General features: G+C 43.9%; 1 long non-coding RNA gene and 1 other non-coding gene across 2 annotated transcripts; both read left to right on the plus strand.

Moving 5' to 3' along the window:
- Positions 1–4,347: 4,347 nt before the first annotated feature.
- Trnaa-ugc (transfer RNA alanine (anticodon UGC)) lies at positions 4,348–4,420 on the plus strand. The gene has a single exon. It is a non-coding gene; the product is annotated as a tRNA-Ala (tRNA).
- Positions 4,421–7,634: 3,214 nt separating this feature from the next.
- LOC144375801 (uncharacterized) lies at positions 7,635–12,097 on the plus strand. The gene is made up of 2 exons (XR_013435675.1): positions 7,635–7,769; positions 11,135–12,097. It is a non-coding gene; the product is annotated as an uncharacterized LOC144375801 (long non-coding RNA).
- The last annotated feature ends 868 nt before the right edge of the window (positions 12,098–12,965 follow it).

Here is a 12,965-nt window from a genome sequence, read left to right on the forward strand (position 1 = left end):
CTATCCAGTTGCTGCAACACACCGCTTGGCATTTGCTGCACATCTCTCCAAGTATGCGGGCAGTGATGCAGTCGGCCTGCAGCTGCGGTCCTGGTTTCTAATTTGTGTAGAAGCAGCATATGGAGGCTTTGTGGACCCCAAGAGTGATGCCACCCTGTCTGTTTCATCCTCAGCTCTCCTTTTTCAAGAGGAAGCAGCCAACCTTAGACTGAATGACTCCCATTGCTGAGAACAGACAGAATGGCTTCCTTTGAGGCCCACTGAGGGTCGAGATTCATTTCTCCTTACCCTTCCCTCATGTCAGAAGAAGGGAATTGGGTTGCACTTGATTCTCTGGCTGAGGTCTCACCAATATTTAAGGAAACTCTTTTCTGTCTGACCTTGCTGATCAATCATTGACTAGAAAATTATAGTCTTCAGCGCTGTTTGGGATGGACAAATTGTGGGTTGGAGATGGTAATCTAGCTTTCAGTCCAGTAACCAGTCTTTTATATCTACTATTCCCGACATTCCTCCTTCTCCCCAGCATGTATCTGTCTGCCCAGTGAGGGGGACTGACTAGCAGCTCTACCAGCATGTGTCCGAGGACGCTGGGCCAGTCTCCATACTTGGTCCTCGGCCAGTGCAAGGAAAGCAGCATATCTACATGGATGCGATTAGAAATCCAGGGGGAGTGAGAGGGAGGGGGCTCCCTGGAGGGAGGATGCTTAACAGATTTCCCTACTAAAAAATCAGATCACCAGCAGAGCAGCCTCAGAAATTGGCTCCACTGTTTTGCTTTTAAGAGATTTAGGTCCCAGAGGGTTGCCTAAGTAGATTCTGGCCCACAGTTCTTAGAATTCTCTTGGATATAGTTTACCTCGAAAGGCCGTTCATGTTGTTCTATTTCTCATCTTTCACTTAGAGATCAATGTTTATTTTGCGTACAGTGTGACATCAGCATTAAGCAATTAGGGAAAAAAATCTAATCATTTCGCCTTTATTTTAAATGGTTCTTGAATTCTCCTCAGTCTCATTGTGAAAGAAGAAAAAATAAATAAATAAAAAGGTAATAATCTGATTTCTGTCCATGTTTTCAGTGTTTTATGCTTTCCATTAAAGCCTTACTAATCTCTAGTGTGCTGTTCTGACTTTTTTTTTTTTAACTGCAGGGTCAAAACTGCCCTTCTCCCCCACCTTTTTTTTTTTTTTTTTCCCTGAGTGGCCTGTCTTTGAAAAGTATAAATAATATTGATCGTGGTATTTAATACGCTAATGAAACCCATAGTTATTGACTACATAATTAATATACTGTCTAAAAGTGAAGTTTGGCAGCCCAGTATATGAAGGTTTATATTGACTTGTGTTTCTTTGGCAATAAGCCTGCCAAGGCTTTATTTATAGAAAATGAAACCGGTTGCTCAGCCTCTCCTCCTTTGCACTTGTTAGAAGGCCACTCCTGATCCTCTAGTAAACTGATTGTTTCCTTCTCTCAAAGAGTGAGTTGGTAGTTGTTTTTTAATCCTCCACGTTTTTGTATGGCTTGCTACATCTTAGTCTTATAATCTACTCTGTAGGGAGAATTCTGGCTTTTACAAACATCTTTGGAAATAATTATTCTCTCAAAAAGAATACAACAGTTTAGATGTTTTATTTTCACAAGCAAAATAATAAAATAAACAATGAGTTTATTTTATTATTTAGCTTGTTAAGAATTTGTTAGGGCTGGGGATGTGGCTCAAGCGGTAGCGCGCTCACCTGGCATGCGTGCGGCCCGGGTTCGATCCTCGGCACCACATACCAACAAAGATGTTGTGTCCGCCGAGAACTAAAAAATAAATATTAAAAAAAAATTCTTTCTCTCTCTCCTCTCTCACTCTCTCTTTAAAAAAAAAAAAAAAAGAATTTGTTAGTATTTGCTGGGCATGGTGGTGCACACCTGTAATCCCAGCAGCTTGGGAGGCTGAGACAGGAGAATCATGAGTTCAAAGCCATGAGTTCAGTGAATGTGAGGCGCTGAACAACTCGGTGAGATCCTGACTCTAAATAAAATAGGAAATAGGGCTGGGTTGTGGTTCAGTGGTGGAGTGCCCCAACCCCTGTACCAACAACAAAAAGAATTGTTAGTACTTACTAAAGAAAAGATAAAGGGGAAATTTGGACCATTGATAATTATTTCTCTGTATCCAGCGATAATCTGCCGTGGAGCTATATCCTCAGCCTTTTTTTTTTTTGTACTGGGAACTGAACTCAGGTGTACTCAACCACTGAACCACATTCCCCAGCCCTTTTTATTTTTTATTTTGAGACAAAGTCTCACTGAGTTGTTGACCTTGAACTGGCAGTCCTCTGGCTTCAGTCTCTTTAGTAGGAATCACTGGGGTGCATCACCACACCCAGCTAGATCATTACTTTTTATGCAAGTAATCCACATTTATTTTAGAAAAATAGCTTGGAAACAAGAAAAATCAAAATCATCCATAATTCCATCAACCAGCAATAACACTTGTTTAATTATTTTCTGTGTATATATAAATGTGGATAAATAACTAATGACCTCCACCCTCTTTTAAGCCAAAGAGGGTGGAGGTCATTAGTCGCAGCTGTGATAGAGCACTTGCCTAGTATGCATGAGGCCCTGGGTTTCATCCCCAGTGTCACAAAAGAATGAGATGGGATCATACCATTTTGTAACGCCAAGCACTAGATGATGGAGATCTTCTTTGATGAAAATAGATCTGCATCATTTTAAGTGGTATTTGGCTATTCAGATGTGTATATTTATGGAGCCGAATCACTCTTGACAGATTCTTCTACTTTTAAATTGTTATAAACTCAGGTTCACATGGGCATGAACAGGTTTTCTTTACAGCATTGTGAAAATACACGCTTGTGCTTCTTGTCCTGTTAGGTTCTCTGATTGTTTTTCTGTTGCCCAAGTCCAGTGATAACTCATCCTACCCTGTGTGCCATCCAGAGCTGGCAGGTAATTTGAGCAGACCCTTTAGAAGTTGGTAGATGAATGGAGGGAGAGTGGGAAGGGAAGCTTTGGAGCCATCCCTGGTATCACCACCTACCCAAGGGATGTGGGTGGTGACCACCAAGAGGCCTGAACCCAGCATGGCAGAGATGGCTTCCCAGGAGCACATTTGACTTGCTTTATAAATCAACCTGATTCTTCCTCTAAAGCTATTAGTTACTGATCCTTAAATCTTTTAATTATGTTTGTGATAGAAATTTTGGTAGGTCGTTGAGAAAAGTACCTGGTCAGTTGTCTCCTTGGCCACCTGTTCTAGCCTCCTTGATTTTATGTGTATATGTAACATTTGTGATGTTTTTAGCTGGGAATTGAACCAGGGGCACTTTACCACTGAGCCACATCTTCGGTCTTTTTTTATTTTGTTTTGAGACAGAGTCACCAAGTTACTTAGGACCTCCCTAAATTGTTGCTGAGGGTGGCCTTAAACTGCAATCCTCCTGCCTCAGCCTCCCGAGTAGCTGGGATTATGGGCGTCCACCATTGTGCCCAGCTATTTATTCACTTTTATGCTAGGGATTGAATCCAGGGCCTCACACATGCTAAGCACGTGCTCTACCATGGAGCTATATCCCCTCTAGATGGCTTTAAATCAAGATACTCATTCCCAGGAACTGTGGTCTATTTGGAGCAAGGCTTGGGGCTACATAGTCATATCAGTGAAATTAAAATTCAGTGGATGGCAAGATCACTGGAGACGGGAGTCATCAGCAAAGACTGCACTAAGAAACAAGTTGAGTTGAGACATTTGGACTGTAACCTTCATTTAGGTCAGGGGCTGACTGACTGCATGGAGGATGTGTGCCACAGCTAATCACAGTTACTCATTCTACATTCGTTACTCATGAGGAAATTATGTAGAAGCCATAGAAGTAGGGAGAAGGCCCCAGAAGTTGGTACCCTGTGTGAATAATGTTTGATGGGGTTTGGGATAAGAGATTCCTACTTGCGGGCTGGGGTTGTGGCTCAGTGGTAAAGCGCTTGCCTAGCACGTGTGAGGCCCTAGGTTCGATCCTCAGCACCACATAAAAATAAATAAAATAAAGGTATTGTGTACAACTACTAAAAAAAAAAAAAAGATTCCTACTTGCTTTAACTGTCATCAGACCCCAATTTGTATGGAGCTTGTCATGATAGCTGGTGACTTGCCAGCAAACTTGTGGATGTATTTAAGGCTTTGAACCAAACACCTGGCTTTCAGCTTCACCCAGGCTCTTTGTAGCTGTTACCTTGCACCCCTACTTCTTAGCTGATGGCAAATCTCAAAATATCCAATTTTCAAGAAAACAATTTTTGTTTTTTCAGCCTTGAAATAGACAGGTGAGGGGGCTGGGGATATAGCTCAGTTGGTAGAGTGCTTGCCTTGCATGCACAAGGTCCTGGGTTCAATCCTCAGTACCACCAAAAAAAAAAGACTGGTGAAAAATTTAATCCCAACCGCCTCCCATTTAATATTTATACCCATTTCAAAAGTGATCAGGTAAACTTTTAATAATGGTGAGCCATTCTTATAAAATTGTACCTGTTCCCTAGTGTATTACCCAGTTTGGTAATTGGAAGTTGGTGCTGTCATTAAAAATGACAGCCTCTTCAGATAACGTGCTGGTGCTTGTAAAATGCAGATAACCCATCCTATATTTAACTTGTGTGTGGTATAGCTTCCTTTCAGTAGTTAGGTAACCAAGGGGCTGGTGCCTCCAGCAGGAGAGCTCCCAGCAGGGAGCAGCAGCTCTGTGCTTATGAATACCCTGCCCTGAAGTGGAGCCAGAACAACCGGGACTTTTTAAAAATAAGCCCCAATTGGACTCTCATCTCCTCTCACCGTTGACACTGCTGTTCATGTTGAAGTTTATTTATATCTTCAGTCAGCCATGGTACAGAGGTCATTTCTATTGGCCTAAAATTTTAAAGGCTTATAGTTTTGCCTAGGAAAGCTGATCTCCTCAGCACTCAGGCTTGTAATGCCGAGCTTGACTTCTGCAGAAGCATTTCTGCTTCCATAACACCCTCTCTCCCACCACCGCCGCCACTGATCTCCTTCTCCACTGTTTATTTAAAATCTGAATAGCTTTATAAGGTACATCCCTGCAAATGAGCTCTCTTCTAATGGGCTCTCTCTAGGCAGCAAACCTTCCATAAAGGAACCACTAATTAAGCAAAAAAAAAAAAAAAAAAAAAATTGTCTTGCTTAGCCACGTTTCAGGAATCCAGCAGTCAGTTTAGAATATGGCAGCATCCTTCTTTATACCCGTGATATTAATACTATTCTTTTGTCTCATACCAGAGTGTTTGGCTAGCAGGTTTAGGGGTAATGTGTGCATGTGTCTGTATTCCTGTTCCTGTCTTGCTATCTTTTCTTTAAATATTTATTTACTTTTTAGTTTTAGGTGGACACAATATCTTTATTTTATTTTTATGTGGTGCTGAGGATCAAACCCAGTGCCTCATGCATGCTAGGTGAGCACTCTACCGCTGAGCCACAACCCCAGCCCTTGCTCTCCATCTTTTAAGAGGAAGATTTGTTCCCGTAGACTTTTATTTTTTGTGAAAATCCTTATTAAAGTTACTCTTTAAGGATCAAACCCATGCCGAGCCTTCCTGGTTGAAAGAGATGCTGTGGGAAAGTGTGTCGATTTGCAGTGGAGGCACGCACAAGCTTTCCGGGAAGATGCCTGTCAGTCAAATGGGGTTCGTGTGGTGAGGGCCTGAACGGTGCTCTCTCTGTCTCCATCTGAGGGCGAATTGAAGGTGTTAGCAGGCTTAACCGGCCAGCATCACTCATGGCCGATGTGCACACCACAGCCGCATGCTACACAAGCCTCCTAATGGAACCTTTAGCTCCTTGGAGCCAAGTCTCATTTTGTGTGTGTTATTAAAGTGCGGGTGACTAGGAAAAGCAGAGCCCTCTTAATTAGAGAGCGACATTCTTGCATAGTAGTAGTGTTCCATTCGTGGCATAATTGTCACAGCAAATTACCAGTTAGGTTAAATATTGAGCTGGTAGCTCTCGGAGCTTCAATTATTTGCTCCACCCTGCCCTCCCTATCCCCTCCTACCCTCACCATCACCTGCTATCCTGCACTTCTAACTTGATCTTCTGCCAAGTGGTAGCTTTTAAGTGAGGCTTAGAGAAGATACACTTTACAGCAGGAGCAATAAATCTGGCTTTGGGCAAGTTATAGAATGCCAGGAACATCTGAACAAGGGGTGGGTGCAATTTTTGCTCCGTGTATGGGGGTGTGCTGGGTCATCTAAGTCCAGCTACAACCCACTCGGTCCATCAGTATATCTAACACGGGTGTCTCTATTGTGAGAACACTGCTTAAAACACCCCGGGAAATGCAAAGGAAATGTAAGACGAAGTCCCTTCTCCCGATGTTAAATCTGGGAGGGGAAGGCTCACAAAATGGAAGAACGTGCTTTATCAACAAGCAGAGTGATTCAGAGCAGATCGAGTATGTGGTGCAAGAGAAGAGTCTAGTGGAGGGAAGGGAGGACAAGCTGGTAGAGGCAGCCACACAACTTGCAAGCTGTCATTGTGAAGGTGCGAGAAATGGATTGGCAGGAGGAAAAGAAAAACCCATTTCATGCTGAAGGGACAGCACACTATGTAGGAGAATATAAAATAGGCGCAGGTGATACCAAGGAAATTAGCTTGGTTTGAGTGGTAGATCTTCGTGGAAAAATAATAAATGAGATTGCTGAACATCATGAGAACGACCTGGATCTTGATTTCCTTGGAGCTTAATACTTAAGCCCTGTGGAATGTAGGTCTTCCTGAGTGTTCTTTGTCGTTAATTGACCTTTCTGTTGCTCATGGAGCTGGTGAGCTTGCAAGCTAGGTCCACAGGAAGATTGCTCCAGTGCAGCCCGCCTCTGCTTAGCCAACTAAATCGCTGAGGAAATCCTGCAGGGGATGTTATTGGAGTGTTGTACACTCGATTCCTCACAAGCTTCATGCTGGGCTGCTCATTTCCTTTGGACAAAGATAGACTGGCTCCCTCTCTTGTTGATGGAATGAAAATTCTCTCTTGCATTATGGCTCATGTGATAACTTTGGTGGCGGTGGTGTGGGGATAATGAAGAGTCTCTTAATGGCTCTAGTTAAACCCGGTAATATCACTCTGTCAAACTTCAGCTGACTGTGGGAATCTAACCTAGTTTTTTTGTTGTTGTTGTTGTTGTTTTTTTTTTTTAATTTCTAAACATCTAAAACCTGCCACTGGCATCTTCAAAGCACTAATAAGGCGCCAGCCCTCATTTGTCTGTTTCCTGGAACATACTTATAAGCTAATTTCTTGACTCTAGAATAATGCCCCTCTCACTTGCAGCTCCCCAACCCGAGGTCAGATTCCTTGGTTAGGCTTAGGAAGTTGAAGTGATTTCCACCACAACGTCACCCATCTTGGGCTTTTAGCCACCGGCATGCTGCTTTAGTACCCCCAAAGGAGGAGAACTCATTTTGTTCTGCAAAAGGGGGAAATGAATTTGCTTCAGGACCTGCCTAGGTCTAATTAGTCTAGAAGCAGGGTTTGCCCTGTGTGTGAGGCGCGCGTGCACGTGTCGGGCGGTGTGTGCACGTGTGTTGTGTGCACGTGTGTGCCTCAGCTACGTAACACGTGCGCCTCAGCCATGGCTGCCGTGTGTTCAGATTGGCCCACTTCTGTCTTGCTTCTCAAGATGGCTGGTGGATGTCACCTTAGGACTCCAGAAAATGTCCTGCATTCACCCCCCCAAATGGGGAAGCAACCAGGTGGGATACGAATGTCAAGGGAACTCTATAATGGGCCTGGATGAATTTGGAAATTGGGGGCCGCTGTGCTGAGACAGAGGAAGGGGTAATGGGGAGGAACAAGGAAAAAAAGGAATCGGTGGGGGGAGAGGTCATTTTAACCTAAATTAAATAATGGAAATGACAATTATGAACAGCAATAAGAGCAATGATTCGGCAGCCAGAACTACAAGACCATGACAAATGGCTCTCCAGGGAAACAGGCGCTGCCTCCTCTCCTGGAAGTCAGAGAAGGGGTCTCTCCACCAACCAGGGGCGGGAGGCAGAGTCTGCGGCTGCCTGATTTAGCCTGGAAGTTAAAATCGCTGAAGCAGTTTATAGAAACACCAGAGTGAGCTGCGGCGCACAATCAGTAGGCAGGATCCAGAAATGATGGCATAAATGTTTCAAATGTGCTCAGGGTAATTAGTTTTGAATTACCATGTGCATATTTTAAACATTTAAATGATCGTCCCAGGTTTTCGAAAACAGTTTCACGCGGCTTGATGTCGCTCCCCCTCCCGGCGCGTCCTCCCCACAGGAGAGTGGCCGCGCTGGGACTGAGCCAGGTGAAGCAGAGCTGTTCTGCGGCTCCAGCCACGAGAGAGGTGAGCGGCGGGAGCCGCGCTAAACCCTCAGATAAAGGCGGATTAGGCCGCAGCCACGGGTCTTGGCGCAGCCGGCTCGCCCTGGACGTTCTTTCCTCCGAGCCAATGTCATCTGCGCCAGTTTTTCAAAACGATTTGTTCAGCTTTTAAGTTTTCCATTGTGCATGAAAATGCAATTCCATTTAGGTAGCTTTCCCCTTCCATCCCATCCCCCTTTTTATTTCATGAAGCCTTAGACATCTGGGAAACTTGAAAGGCGACTGGCGAGGTAGGAACTACATTTGGGGTTTTAAATCAGTGACCTTGTCCACTGGTCACTCGAGGCAAACAGCCTTCCAGCAACTTGAGTGGGCCTGGTGTTTGGCTCAGAATGCAAACACCAACGTCTAAGATCCTTTATTCAGGCAGCAGTGGAAAAGGCTAAAATTTTCATGCCACGGTCGCCTCGAACTTTACCTGCCTGCCACAAGAGTTGTTAAGGCGGTGTCCTCTGGTACTTCACAGAAGCCATTTTGGCTTTGGAATGGGGATGTTGAAAGTAGGGCCTCTAACTTTACCTGAATTTGGAATAGTGGTTTGGAAATGCAGCTCTGCATTCTTTTCTCCCTGTAAGACGCTGTTTCTCCAGCAGGTGGAGCTGGGAGATAAAAACTATGAGCCTATTCCCGGGACCTTTGAGTGGGAGCTATCTATGTTGAGATCCTGATTGAATGAAAATTGTTCATTATGCAAACTGTCTGGTTCAGTACACAGAGGCAGCCCCCAGGCACAAACCCCAAGTAGTTGCTTTTGCTCTCCCCAGATTAAAACATATGAACTGCTTTGATGTAATCTTATAACAAAGCTTAATAGAAATTTTATTTCTTCTGAAGTTGCCTGTCATTTCTTATTGCCCCCCTTCTTCTGTCCTATTAATACCCTTACAGTCAAGGATATGCAGCTCTGTATTTGATGATGAGAACAGTGTGCTTTCCTCGGCAATGGTTTGAGTTATTTAAATACAGTTACACTGCTCACAATATGTTTAATCTCTTGGTGTTTTTTCCCCCACTGCTATTTATCATTTTAATGGAATGCTACAGAATATCACATTATGCAATGTGTTTAAATTGATAAATTATATTAGAAAAATATTGGATAGGAGTTCTTAATGGTAAGTGGGTTTTTGTTAGAAATATTTTCTCATTAGTAGATCAGCAGCTCAAAGGGTAGAAAACTGTAAGGATTTGGGAATAAGCTATATTTATGACCTATTTGGCTAATTAAAATTAAAGCATAATTTTAGCATGAAGTTCCTGCAAGACTTTGCAGAGAGGGTGGAGAAAGAAACTTGCCCAAATCCAGTTACTTTTAAATGTCAGTTGCCATAACAACTTCACATGAGCCATATTTTTACTTGAAAATTCCTTTTAGGATTCGGTTGCTATAATAATTTGCCTCGGCTCTTTTTAGGAGGCATATTTTTCTATTTTCCTTTTGTGATCATTTTAAGGCTTTCTTTACTGTAACAAAAATGACCATATAAACTTCAACTTGTCATTTTTCCATGGAAAAGAGCAGAGTGGTCCCCCAAAATGGTAATGTGGGCTGCGGGGAATTTTTTTTTTTCCAGAGAGGCTTCTCCCAGGCCATAGTGGAAAAGGGCCAAGCTCTGGGGATCCATTGCTGCAAGAGCTAGTTCCCTTCAGGGTGGGAATTATTAAACCAACAGAATTTTTTGAAGCATGACTGTTAAGCTTTTCTGTGCCCTAGTAAGTTTTGGTCTTTGTTTTTTTGTGGCATTGGGAATTGAACCCATGACTTTACACACGCTAGGCAAGAGCTCTACCACTGAGCTACATCCCCAGCATTGTGCCCCGGGTGTTCTACACTAGCCAAGGACCAGTATGACTGTCTCAAGGAAGGATGGGTCTGTTCATGCCTCCTGAAGGCCCCTGGGCAGCCATCAATGTGATGTTCAGTGGAGCTACTAATATTTGACACCTGAGTGAAGCAATTCCCAAAGTATTTACTTAGAAGCAATGCGACAGCCGAGTAAAGTTCAGTGCCCTTTCTTTTGCTCTATGGCTATTAACCTTAATTCATTAGACAGTATGACCTCAGATAAGCACCTGCATGTGGGATCTGTTCTGGCCACAGGCACACCAGATCTGCCAGCCTTCCGGATCTCTCCAGGGCCAACTCTTGTCATTGCGAAGGGCAAGCTAGTGAGAAGGGCTTGCGAGTGGGAAGGACATGTAATTTCAAAAGACTTCTGGATTCACCCCCTTGATGGAGCCTGGTTCTTCTTGCTTGTCTACTGTGTCCCTGGTGGAAGCTATAATCGAGTCTTTGGCTTCAGTGACATCAAAGCTCTTCTTCCTGTTCCTAATATGGTCCTTTCTGGCTCTCTCTCCCCTGTCTTTCCTCCTCCTTTCCCAAACCTTCCAAATCTTTTCAAGACTCTGAAACTTGAACATTGGTGGAAATCCTGCAAGAAGGGTGGCAGAGAAGATTGGGTACCTAGTTATTCTCTTGCTTCCCTCCATGGGCCTCACACTTTCTCTTCTGACATTCTTACCTGTACAGGGACGGTAACATCTGTCCCTCCAGTCTCATAGGGTGGAAGTGAAGCTCAAACACAATGATTTGTGGGAAGGAGAAAATATAAAACGCTCTGTCACTTGTGAAAGGGATAGTAATTACCCAAGGGCCCCCTTACCTGCCATTTCACTTTTCTGTGCTTTCTGTCACCTGCAGTCAACCGGAGTCTGAAACTACCAAATGAAAAATTCCAAAAACTCTTCACAGAAGTTTTAAATTGCACCCGGATCCGAGGGTTCCTTGAGCACAAGCACTGCAATGCCACCACGTGGCAACCGAGATGGCCACCAAGTGACTAACGAGTGGGTGGGTAGTGTACGCAGCGTGCATAAGCTGGACAGGGGGATGATTCACATCCTCGGGCAGGACGGTGTGGGACGTTGGCGATTTCGTCACGCTACTTCCCAGGGACCCACAGAGAAGGTCAGAAGTGGCCTCCATCCCACGTCACCGTGCCCGCGTCACTCACCTCACTTCATCTCTTCACATAGGGTAGGTGCTGCATCATCTCACACCATCACAAGGAGGAGGAAGAGGAGTTCGGTACAGGATTTTGGGGAAGAGGAAGAGGAAGGGGCCCTATTCACAACACTCTAATTGCAGAATATTGTTATAATTGTTGTATTTTATTATTAGTTATAGTTATTAATCTCTTACTATGCCTGATTTATAAATTGAATTTTATCATAAACAGGGGGGAAAAAAACATAGAAACTGGTACCATCTGAGGTTGCAAGCATCCACTGGGGGTCTTGGAACCCATCATGCCACCTGAATAAGCAGGGTGACTGTACTATATTTTCTCCTGCAAGGTGAGCAGACTTTGGAGGTCAGCACTTACGTGCAAGAGAAATCAACTGGGCTGGAAACACGAGTTGCTCTTTTCAGACCTCAGTGATGTGCTTTGGGAAGAGACTTTGATGAAGGTTCGCATCTGTTTGGGGATGTTCAACATTTTGATTGCTCTATACACGTCCACTGAAATGTAATACTTGACATTTCTCGAGAACCTGTGTGTGTGTGTGTGTGTGTGTGTGTGTGTGTGTGTGTGTGTTTAAACCAAGTGTAACCAAACTGTGTGCTCAGGGAAATGGAAATAAAACATTACTGCTTGGTTTAGATCTGCAGTTGGAGTTTCTGCTTCAAATCCTCACCCTGCTTTGAGGACATCCGTCCTTTCTCTACTTTTCAGCCCCCGGGCGTAGGAGGCAGACTGTTCTTCACACATGAGGGAGGCAACACAGGGAGAAGACAATGTGAGAACTTTGTGGTCAGACAGATCTGGGTTCAAATCCCACATTTTCCACTTACTGGATTTCACCCCCTGCATATAGATCAGGGGTGATATTTTTTTTAAAAAAATATTTATTTTTAGTTATAGTTGGACACAACACCTTTATTTCAGTTGTTTATTTTTGTATATAGTGCTGAGGATCGAACCCAGGTCTTGCAAGTTCGAGGCTAGCACTTTACCGCTGAGCCACAACCCCAGCCAGACCATGGGTGATATTAATGCCCGCCTTCCAGCCTATTGTATAGATAGAAAATAATAGAGAGAGAGCACTTAGCATGTAGAAGGATAATTTTAAGGCACTGATGATTGTGCATGCTCATAGAAGGTCAGAGATCTCTTTGGCACATGTGGCTCTGATGCCAGTACCTTGAGACCTGGGAGATATTTCCTCTCTTTCCTTCCTTCCTTTCTTTCTTTCTCTCTTTCCTCCTTTTTTTTTTCTGTTGTCCAGTACCAACAGAAAAATGGGGATGAAAACCTGGGATGTTCTACCACTGAGCCACATCCCCAGCACATTTTATTTTGACACAGGATCTCACTAATTTGCCCAAGCTCGCCTCGAACTTGCAATTTTCCTTGCCTTAGCTTCCCAAGGGACTGAGATCACGTGTGTGTGCCACCACACCTGGCTTTGGGGGAATATTTTCATAGTTGCAGATGATTAGAATGGGGCAACCTGGAGCCTGGTGGTGG

Source organism: Ictidomys tridecemlineatus, chromosome 3 (genome assembly GCF_052094955.1).
Source record: "Ictidomys tridecemlineatus isolate mIctTri1 chromosome 3, mIctTri1.hap1, whole genome shotgun sequence".
Lineage (NCBI taxonomy): Eukaryota > Metazoa > Chordata > Mammalia > Rodentia > Sciuridae > Ictidomys > Ictidomys tridecemlineatus.